The sequence below is a fragment of the Mya arenaria genome, chromosome 3 (assembly GCF_026914265.1).
Source record: "Mya arenaria isolate MELC-2E11 chromosome 3, ASM2691426v1".
NCBI classification, from domain to species: domain Eukaryota; kingdom Metazoa; phylum Mollusca; class Bivalvia; order Myida; family Myidae; genus Mya; species Mya arenaria.
In genome coordinates, this window is record NC_069124.1 from 37,849,243 (window position 1) to 37,861,430 (window position 12,188).

General features: G+C 38.3%; 1 long non-coding RNA gene across 1 annotated transcript; it reads left to right on the plus strand.

Annotated features, from left to right (window-relative positions):
• Nucleotides 1-6,337: 6,337 nt before the first annotated feature.
• On the plus strand, nucleotides 6,338-8,302 carry LOC128228460 (uncharacterized). The gene is made up of 2 exons (XR_008259927.1): nucleotides 6,338-7,216; nucleotides 7,711-8,302. It is a non-coding gene; the product is annotated as an uncharacterized LOC128228460 (long non-coding RNA).
• Nucleotides 8,303-12,188: the final 3,886 nt, after the last annotated feature.

A 12,188-nucleotide genomic window follows, 5' to 3' on the forward strand; every position in this document is an offset into this window, starting at 1 on the left:
CCTCCAGTCTAGCGTCGACAAGAAGTTTAACATTCTCTTGCAACGACTTGACAGTTTATCTGTGTCATCCACACCAGAGGTCTCTTACCCGCACCCACTTTTCAGAACGCCCCCACCCTCATTTCAATCCCCGCCCTTTCAGTCCAATACTTCGTCACAGAACCAGCCGGCTCGTGGCAACAGACGACAATGGCGTGGACATGGAAATGGGAGACAACAACAACAGGGTGTTAACCAGAGTGCGAACCACCCAAACTACTAACTGCCTCTGCAACTGGCCAACCAGAGGTGGTGCCCCCAAAAGGCCACAATAGCTCTTTATTTGATGGAGTTGTTGGAGATTCCAACAAGTGTTCTGTGATCTTTCACAAAGTTCATACAACAGGATTGCTGGATACTGGATCCATGGTCTCAACAGTTTCCAATTCTTTTTACCAGTCTTTACCTGATAAGCCATCACTGCTTAATTTAAAAGACTTTGGTGTTGATTTGAATGTCTCTGTTGCCAGTGGTCATTCACTTGATATACTTGGTTACATTGAAGTATCTGTTGTCATTCCAGAATTCAACATTGAATTACCAGTTCCTGCTCTTGTTGTTCCTGATACACAGAGCAATCAACATTGTCCTATTATTTTAGGAACAAACATCATTCGGTGTTGTAAGTCGGTGGCGGCCGCCTCCGCAAACATTGTGCCAGAAGTTTGGCAATTTGTTTTTAACACACTTGTCTGCAATCCCATTCCTGTAAAGTCTACAAATGCACACAGAATTGAGATAGCTCCATATGAGACTGTGACCATCAATGGTATTGCGAGAGGCTTAGACAAAGGCCCAGAAGGTTGTGACAGAGAGTTCTGGTGCAATTTCATCATATCTCGTTCGCCCTCAGGTGGTTTCTATTCCTCAGCAAGGCAAGTATGCCAAGATCCCTGTTCGTGTGTGTAACATGACTGCTAGGCCCATTTTCATTCGGCCCAAGTCTGATATTTGTGTTGTCAATGAAGTGAATGTCTTAGATAATCTCTCATCTTCCTTTCCTTCTCCTTCATCTAAACCTTCTGACAGTTCTGTTGATGATTTTGGTGTGAAGATTGACACGGAAAACTTGTCCTCAGATCAGCTCCATCGTGTTCGCCAGGTTCTTGGGAACTGGAAAAAACATTTTTTCAACTGGTCCTGTAGACATTGGCTGCACCAACATCACCCGTCATAAGATTGTCCTTTCAGACGACACGCCATTTAAGCAGCCTTACCGGAAGATCCCTCCAGGGATGTATGAAGAAGTCCGGCAACATCTCAGAGATATGTTGGATTGTGGTGGTATTCGTGAAAGCCAAAGTCCCTTTTCTTCCAATGTTGTGCTTGTCCGTAAGAAAGATGGTTCCCTTCGATTCTGCATTGACTTCCGCATGCTTAATTCCCGTACTAGGAAAGACGCATATATGCTTCCTAGATTTGATGATACGGTGGATCTACTTGTCGGTTCTAAGTTCTTTTCTAAACTTGATCTTCGGTCTGGATACTGGCAAGTGGAGATGGAAGAGGATTCGAAGCAGTTTACGGCTTTCTCCGTTGGAAACCTCGGCTTTTACGAATGCAGTCGCATGGCTTTCGGTTTAGTTAACTCGGGTGCTAGTTTTCAGCGTGTGATGGAGAGAGCTATGGGCGATTTACTTCTCCGGGAATGTCTAGTTTTTGTAGACGACATTTTGATCTTTTCCGAGACTTTCGAGAAGCATTTGACCAGGTTGGAGAATGTTTTTCAACGAATTTCTTTTCATGGTCTGAAGCTAAAAGGTTCTAAGTGTGAGCTTTTCAAATCCTCCGTCTCCTATCTAGGTCACATCATTTCCCAACAAGGCATTGCTACTGATCCCGAGAAGACTTTTGCCATTACTGATTGGCCTGTTCCAGAGAATATCTCACAACTTCGTACCTTTTTAGGAACAGCTGGTTTTTACCGCCGTTTTATCAAAGACTATTCAAACTAGCCCAACCCTTAAACTCACTCCTTGAAGGTCATGGTCATACACACTCAAAATCTAAATCCAAATCAAAACGTAAAAAACCTGTTGTATGGGTCTGGGGTGACGCCCAGCAGTCTTCTTTTGATCTTCTTAAGGAGAAACTCTCTTCTCCTCCTGTTCTTGCTTTTGCTGATTTCTCTTAACCCTTTAAAGTCCATACTGACGCAAGTGGGTCTGGTTTAGGAGCAGTGCTACTCCAAGAGCAAGAAGATCGCACCGAGAGAGCCGAGGTCTTCGTCGTAGTGAGCGTAATTATCCCGCCCACAAATTAGAATTCCTCGCGCTCAAGTGGGCAGTGACCGACAAGTTTCACGACTATTTGTACGGAAACAAATTTGAAGTCACGACTGACAACAACCCCTTGACCTACATATTGTCATCTGCAAAGTTAGACGCTACAAGTCATCGTTGGGTTGCAGCTTTGTCTGCATATGATTTTAATATCGTATATAAGTCGGGCAAACTTAATTCAGATTGTGAGTCGTAAGCCCCATCTGTACTCAGAAGAGATCAAAGCTGTTTCTGTTTTAGTTTCTCCGGTTGAATGTTTGTCTGGTGTAACGGCTCCTCATCTGGCCAGTGAAGATGTTGTTCCTCCTGTTCCAGCAATCAATCCTGTATATTGGAAGACAGAACAGTCCAACGACCCTGACATTTCCAAGGTCATTTCCATCATACGTTCCGGTTCTCGTCCGAGGGGGGAGGAGACGTCGAAATGTGTCAAATCCCTACTTCGTGACTTGTCGCGTCTTTCACTAGATAATGGTGTCTTATTTAGAACCGCCTCTTTGGATGGTGATGAAGTCCAGCAGCTTGTCATTCCTTCTTTTCACAGAACTTTAGCTTTTCGTGGTGTTCACGATGACGTTGGTCATCCTGGCAAGGAGAAATCTCTTTGGCTCGCTCGTCAGCGTTTCTACTGGCCTGGCATGGAGTCTGATTTCGACCGTCGTATTTCTTCCTGTCGTGCATGTGTTTGTCGTAAGACCCCAGTTGTTCCGAGGGCTAACCTTGTTCCCATTGAAACCTCGAGACCGATGCAGCTTGTCTGTATTGACTCTCTAAAGCTGGATAGGTCGAAAGGTGGATATGAAGATGTTCTGGTCATTACCGATCACTTAACTCGGTATGCCAAAGCTATTCCCTGCAAGAACCAGAAAGCTGTCACCACTGCGCGGGCTCTTTACGAGCAATTCATTATCCATTACTCTTTTCCCGAACAGCTACATTCAGATCAAGGTCGCAATTTCGAGAGCTGGGTCATCAAAGAGCTGTGTCGCATCGCAGGTGTCCGGAAGACCCGTACTACTCCCTTTCATCCAATGGGTAATCCATCTGCGGAACGCTTTAACCGCACGCTCATGCGGATGCTAGGGACACTGAGCGATGATCATAAGGGTAATTGGAAGGAGTTTGTTCCCACTTTGGTTCAGGCATACAACGCCACCAAATCCAGTTCTACGGGCTATTCCCCTCACTTTCTCATGTTTGGGTGGCATCCCCGTCTTTCTGTCGATGCTTTTCTAGGTACTTCTCCTGGCAATGAAGGTGCCAAGTCCCATACGTCATATGTTTCTCGCCTCCAATACGCCTACCGTGTTGCTGGTGAAGCGGCGGAGAAACGTGCCAATCAGAACAAGGTCCAGTATGACAAGCGAGTTCGGGAGAATAAACTTTCTGTCGGTGATGTAGTTCTTGTCCGGAAAGTCAATTTGCAAGGTCGCCAGAAGTTGGCAGACAAATGGGAGAAGGATCCATACTCCATAATTGCGATCCCCTTTCCAGATCAGCCGGTCTTCAAGGTCCAGTTGGAAACCGGAAAAGGTCCCATACGTACCCTACATCGAAACATGTTGTTGCCGTTTATCTCCATTCCGGAACCGGAAGACGTCACCGTCACTCCTGTCCTCAAGAAGCGGACTAGAACATCCCGTCCTCCACCGTCCCCATCATCTGAGTATGACGCAGATTCCAGCTCATCTGAGACTTCCGTCTACATCATTCCACAACGAAGAGGCCATCAACCCGCTCCTGAACCACCCACAAGCGTCAGTTATGGCAATACCCCATCTTCTGCTTCTTTTCTTTCACGTCGCTCCATTCAATCCCCCATAAACTCACTAAATAGTCCCAATGCCCCCTCTCTTGTCCCCTCTTCTATTTCAGTGACCCCGCCGGTGCCTACTCCCAGGCCGAGGCGTACCAGGCGTCCTCCAGAGCGGTACGGAGAGTGGGTATCTTCACAGATAGCGGAAGACGTGGTCATATATATTTAGTGTTTTCTACTGTTCTAATTCTGAACACAGTGGTATGTTTTTATTTTGTTGCAGTGTTGAAGCCATTGATATTTCATTGCTGCAATTCTGTTTAATTTTGTCTTTATACTGTTTTTATCTTTCTTGCTTTGTGCTAAGTTACATATGTTTTTCACATATATATGTTTTTCTTGGCAGATACTGGGCAGTGGTGCTGATCGTAGGCCTGACAACCCTACGATGGGATCATTATCATTTATTATGTTTTGTATGTGTTTATTGTTGCAAAATAATTTTCACCTATACATCTTTTTCAGTGAGGAATGATTTTCTCATTATTGTTTTCATATATTTTTCACTTGACGTGATTTCACTTTCATGTCATATTAGATGTTCATCTTTTGGAAATATTATTATGTTTAACATTGATAGATTATTTTTCAGTGCGAAGCCCTTTTTATGAATTTTCAGGTTACACCAGGTTCATCAACTTTTATCTTTATGTTAACACTCCTCTTAATATTTTTTTTCATTTAGGAATGTCGGAAACATTTTCAACTAAGAGGGGGAGTGTGTAGAATAGGCCAATTTCAACTATAACTCCACCCCAACTGTCCTGTTTGTTATTGTCACTTGTTTGTCCATGTGATTCTCATGTTTATGTAAATGAGTGTATGAGGTTATGTATGAAAGTGGTCAAACGGGTATATTTATATATAACTAACAATTTAAACTGTTTTGTATTGTGTCTTATAAATGTTTATTGTTTCTGTCATAATGTTATTATATTTATAGGTTTTTCTATACGACCATTGAGAAATAAATATATCGAATCCTGAGAAGTGTTGGGTCGAAGTACTATATCCCCCCTTCTACATTCATTTAGTTTAAATGTTGTTATAATGTTTTACTCATTTGAGATTTTTATAACCTGTTGTTACAATATAATTCTATTGCTTCTCATATAGTTCCTACTAGTTTTGTTCATGTTGATTTATAAATACACTGTTGACCTAAGTTTATATGGTGTCAGACTGAATGACGAATCCTGGAAACACTGTTCCCGCAGCAGTTTGATAAAACAATCTCGTAAAAAATATACCAATCTGGATAGAATAACTTCCAATACGAAAAACCAACAATAGAACTAAAGATCAGACTGTTGTGTGTCTTAAAGGCCTAGTTTAAGCCTTTTAAAAGTGACCCTCCCCCTTTTAAGGCCTAATTTAAGGAATATTTTGCATGATAATCCCCTGCTGTGCATCACGTTCTAATCACACTGGTTTGACAGTAGGGGCCAATTTCGTGTGTTTACCGGTAGGTTTATCGGCTCAGGGCCATTAAGGGTCCATTTCTATCTTAAAATATCCCATACTGCGCAGCAGGATACTCAGATCGGAGATCTGATAAGACAATTAGGCAATTATGCACCAATCAATTGTAACCACGGCCCCCCAGGTCGGGGGTATACTGGGGATAGACAGGGAAAAGGGCCGTGTTTTTACTTTCCAGGTGGCCCCGCATGGCCGTGTGAGTGCGGTGGTTTTGTCTTAGTGTCAAATTTAGCGGAGATATTGACTTATATAGAGTCTCTGGGGTGCGGGGGGCATTTGGCCGGGGTTTTACCAACAGTTCGTCCCCGGCGGGGATTTTACCCGGGGTTTGCTGGACTAAAAGTCAAAGTCCCCGCTTTTCCCTGGACCTGGGGGCGGGGTTACAATTGACTGGTGCATTAGATTAAGATCAATTTACAGAGGTTGTGTACAAATACACAGTGTCATAAGAAGAGATTGATCAGAAATCTTTGCCCGAAACTGTATATGCCTACACAGTGACATGGACACTGATCAAAAGATCTTATCATAAAAAAGGCAAACAAACATCCAGAACTTTAAAACCTGTAACAATAACATACCCCACCTGCAGTAACCTTGCATATAATCCAACCCGACACAGCGAAAGACAATTCTTATAAAATAATGTTTAATGTAAGTAAATTGCAACTGTCAAACAATTCAGACGATTTACACATCATCTTCTTGTCTTCAAGGGTATGGTTCTGAAAAAGAAATTAAATTATTACATACTTTCTGTTGAGATATGAGAGTGTTCCAAATTATATATGTCTGCCTCTAACACACGAAGTCGTGGGTTTGGTCTGATCCCCACCAGGGGTACTTTCTCATTGCCTCACAAAACTAACACAATACGTAATGTTTTCTACCAAGGGAGCAGATTTGAGGGATTAAATTCACAGAGCTGTCTTCACAATCTTACAAACTAAAACAAAGCACTCGATTGCAAATGCCATAAATTCAAACATTTTAAATTTTTAGCAACAGATCATTTTACCCAGCTAACACATAACGTTAGTACAACGTTGTGCCAATGTTGTACAAATGTTATGTTGTTGTACAACGTTGTGGCAACGTTGGGACAACGTTAAGAAACGATTTTACATTTATTTTTTATAGTTTAAATTCGTTCATATAGTCCATAAAATGCTTATATAATGTAAATGATAGCATAAGAAATGATTTGCAATTAAAAAAAATAATTTCAAAGTTTGGTTACAAAATAACGTTATTACAACGTTGAATTAACGTTGTGAAGAAAACATTTTTTTACAAGTCCTAACAACTTTGTGACAACGTTGCACGAACGTTGTGTTTATATATAGACATAGTTTCGAATCTGGAGTTTTGATATTTTCAAATAATGTATTAATTACTCTTGAATAAAATCATTTATTTTTGTTTATGCATATTAATCCCTTAAAAATGTGATTTGGTTGCAGTACATGCGATATTGATTAATTCGAATCTGATACTCTACCTACCTCTATCTGTTATTGGCGCGCGTAGAAAGCATAAGCTGCATTTATCGGCTTAATCATTATTCAAGTACAGCACACAGACAAGCATCACGCAGGTATGTTTTCAGAAATAAATAATGTGAATGAATATTTGATTGTTTAATACTTTGTAACAGTTGAATGAGTTGTTGATATTTCCCCACCCACCCATTTAACAAGCTTTAATATGTTGAACAGGTTTATGTAACTTTGTAAGTCAGGGTTTATTGTATTTCTTTCCTATTATTATGGCATGATCACTAAACATTGCTATGAATGACAGTTTGAGTAACAAAACGACCAAGGCTTAGATGAAAATAATTATTTCATGCCAGGAAAAGTTAAAATTATATTTAGTTAGTATCGTTTAGCCCCATTTTTGTTTGAATTGTTTATGCTTACTTGATATAAATCCAGGAATTAAACTGTAAAAAAAACGTTCTTGATGGTTTTCCTTTGTTTAAATCAATATTAATGTTGCTGAATTTGGAACATGCATGAATCCCTTTGAACAAAACTAATTGCTAAAAATTGTTTATTTTTTCATTTGAGATTAATTTATATGTTTCAGAAACTCAACATGGATGCTATGGAAGAGAATCCAGTACCAGAGTGAAAATTTGCAGATGTGTATGAGAGTGCTGAAAGATTTTATTTCAGTTTTGTGCTTTGACACTGAAAAGGAATTTTGCTGTAATTCCAAAATATTATTGACATATTTTAAAATGTGAACATTTGAAGTGAGAAATGTTTTTGAAACTTGTAACATACCAAAAGAATAATAATCAATATTTTACTTAACTTGATTATTTAGAAGAATAATTTGGAGTTTCTGTTGGGTATTTTCATGATAATATGATGGGACATGTAAAAAAATGTGGATCGTAATCACTCTGTTATTTGTTTGTCCACATGTTATGTTAATGAATTTCAGGTATCTGACCCACAATTGAGCTAGCTTTCTCCATAGATCTTAATGTTAATTTTGATTGCTGGTGACCGAATACCAGTAGACTTGATAATATTCCTTCACACTGCGCCTCCCCCTTTTCAAATATGCTATCATTCTAGTCCCATAATGTTACATTCTGTGATGGTTCTAGTTCGCATATATTGTTTGTCATTTTTCTCATTCTCAGGAAATAAATAAAGACAAAAGTGTACTTATAGATTTCTATTTTATTTCTTTTATAACGATTGTACATTAGTTATTAATTGACTAAAAATGCGTGTAAACTGTAAGATAACCGGAGAAACCCAGGCCAGGAATCAAACCTTTCATTTAATGTTGTCTCATAACGTTGTCACAACGTTAAAAAACCCATACATTTTAACGTTGTACACAACGTTGTGGGAATGTTATATTAACGTTGTACGCAACGTTGTGGGAATGTTGTAACAACGTTGTGGAATGTTGTGTCATAACGTTGTCACAACGTTTAAAAAACCATACATTATAACGTTGTATACAACGTTGTGTACAACGTTATGACAACGTTAGTGATAACGTTGTCACTACGTTATTGTGTTAGCTGGGTTAGATACTACTTTTACTAACACTTCTTATTGTTTCGCTACATTCAAAAAAACGTTTTGTTTGAAATACTACAAGAATACAACGTCAATTTATTATCTGTAAATCTATTCATCAGACTCCTTCCACATGGAACAACATTTAGTTCGTCAACTTGCGCCACAATACCACTGGTCATAATGCACCAGTCAATTGTAACCACACACCCTAGGTCCAGGGGTGGGGTTCAGGGAAAATAGAAAAGGTCTTATCAGATCTCCAGGGGTGGGGTTCAGGGAAAATAGTCTTATCAGATCTCCAATCTGATAAGACCTGCTGTGCAGTTTTCAATGTTTTATTATGAAAATTGACCTAAACTAGGCCTTTAACTAATTTTTTATTGTATATATATGTATATATATATATATATATAGGCATTCAGTTAATTGAATCTGGGACAGTTTGAAATTGAATAAAATACAGTCACTAGGTTGAACAGTTTTAGAAGCACAGAAACAATGTTCTTCAACTTTTATATACTCTAAGGGGGGGGGGGGTCAAACAGGAATCCAAAAGTACCACCAAGGGAGATATCCTATTGTCATACAATAGCACACATTGTTCTGTCCAAATGTAACACTAGCATTCAGGTGACTAAAATAAGGTAAAGATACAATATATAACACAAGTTTGTGTCAAAAATAAGATTTGTCAAATAAGAAACACAATGAATCACAAAATGAACATACAAATATTGACTTTCATCTCAAGCATTCTCTCTTGTTGATGTCAAACTCTGCTTCTGTCCTATGTAACATGAGGGGGAAGAGTCCTTTTGTCACATTAGCAAACATTTTTCAGTCCCAATTATAACATAAACATTCAGTTTACTTAATCAAATTCAGATTAAGTATTAAACAGTTAAGCTTGTATCAAAAGCATACAATGGATCACAAAAAACAAAACATAAATATGTGCTTTATAAAAAAAAAGGTTTCTGTCCAATGTCACATCTGCAGTTATGTCCATTTGTCACGTTATCATCTATATTTCGGTCCATTTTATAACGTTTGCATTCTTACTTCTGTTCAATAAATAACGATATCAAACACAAAAGCGGTATGAATTCAATATAAACTACTTACCTAATGAATGAATACTATTACTTACAAACGATAGTTTACAGACGACATTGTTATGTTCGAATAATTGACTCTGGGAAAGTCATCAAATTTCAACGATTTTCTCGCTTTATTAAGCGCTTGTCTTAATGCTAGCGTGACATAATGTTAACGTTACATCGAAGGACAGAATGAGCCAAACTTGGATTAAGTTTTAATCAACGGTATTCACCACTATTTTTATCATTTCAATGTCCAGTCCAATATAAAAGTAATCGCTACCCGGATGTTAACCCTCAGTCGGTGTAAATTATTCACGAATAGAAAAGGTGCTATCGTCATGCTAAAATGGGACAGAATCGATTTTGCGTAACATTAACACATTTTTAGACCTAAAAAACTTTATGATCGGGAATGACCAATTTCTTGTTACATGCAATACTGTTTTTATCCGACACGTAGTCTTTGTTTTCAGTGATTTAATAAAGGTGTGTTTAGGCTTAAAACAGTAAGCAGTGGATCATGTCTGCTAATGTTACACAACAATTGGAGGACAGATTACCGTAACGTTATCAACATGCGCAATTACCGAAAATTTAGGTATATTACGAACGAAATGCAATCATTTTAGATATATTATTGTTTTAATTAACATTTCTTGCAGATATTATTCAACAGACAAGAAAAAAATACTTACCAGATGTTACTGAAAAGCATCCTCAAAAAAGTGGTATATTGGTACCGGGAAGATTTTCTGTCTTTTTTGTCCTAATTATCGGCATATTTTTACATTTTTTTACCTTATTTAACACAATATTTTCATTATTTTAATACAAATCACTTCTATAAGGTGTTCTTATTGGGTTGGGAAAGGCAATTGCTGTATAAATGACGTTGACATGCAATAACAATAAATGAAAGAAAATGGGCCACATAATTGCCTTTTTTGTGAAATCTGCCCTTAGAGAGACAATACACTTCCAGCTCCACATCCCCCTCTACATGTGTATGAGCGCTCTCTTCTCTCGCCTTCACAAGCCAGTTTGTAATCTCTGCCTTTGTATAGTTTCATCCGGTCATGATCTTTGACTTCATTCTCACCTGATAGAGGTATGGAGAGTACTTCCTTTGCACCACACCGGGACCATTCCATTGTGATAAAAGCTTTTTGGGCTTTCCTTTTCGCCCTGCAGTATTGAGGACAAACACAATATCTCCGACAGCGTAAGCAATCTGATTCAGCCTTACATCATGGTCTCTTTTCATATGCTGTTGATAAGACTTCAAGCAGCGTCTGGCTGTTTCGTGTGCCTCCACCATACTTTCTTCCAGGGATTTAACATACTCATTTATCATCCCTGCTGTCAATGTTTATTTTTGGAGCGGCGGCCATAATGAAGAAATTATATCACGACAGACCAAAGCTATGAAATATCCGGGCCAACCAGAAAAAACAGACAAACAAAATAAATGAACAACAAAGCTATGACAATACAGTGATGAAACCAAAAAGTAGTACATCCTATTAATAAAAAAAATAAATGATGCAGACAATTAAGACACCAGTGTACCCTTTCACAACAAGTTTAAAGAACCAAATATATTGCGAGAAAAATTGGAAGAACCATATACAGTATTTGACAAAAACAACACAAAAAATGAAGGCTGAAGATACTGTCCAATAAAAATGAAGGGGTTCACTAACTCACCACAGGAACACTTCACAACTTCAAAATTGCCGATGAAAAATAAATATCTGATGTAGTAATTACCACACTAGTTAACTAATGCTATTAATTAGCTTGCATATACAATTTTCAATTGATTGAACAATTGAAACTGGCAAATACAAGCAACTCTACTTTGCAGACACTGTCGAGCACCACAAACTGAAGCAGATAAGACAAAGTTAATAACCAAGGAAATAACAATACCGAGATATTTAAAATTCACCACAGGAAGTGATGCAAGCCCGAGCTGTCACAAAAATATTCACAAATGAATTGAACACTTATAAACAAAATACTGCTTAATTAAAATAATTACTAAAATGAACACCGTAGCCAATGTCAAAAAAATGATGCAGAAAAAAAAAATGATTCACCAAAAATTTTATTTCAATTTTTTGCAAATATCAAATAAGACAGCCCATGCTGACAAACCATGTAGTAAACTGGGTGCAGGACGAAGTGAACCATTTCACAAGTGAACCAGTTCCTAAGTGTACCATTTCAGGACCAAGTGAACCACATATGCATTATATAGTGGCTATTGTGTGATGGCACACTGCCTGAAAGGTGATAATAACTAGTAATTATCGCCATTTGAATGCAATACTTCACACATTTGTTACACAGTTAAAGATGTTTATTTAGCTGTTAGAAATTGAAAAGGCATGAAACCTTAGGCTTTTAA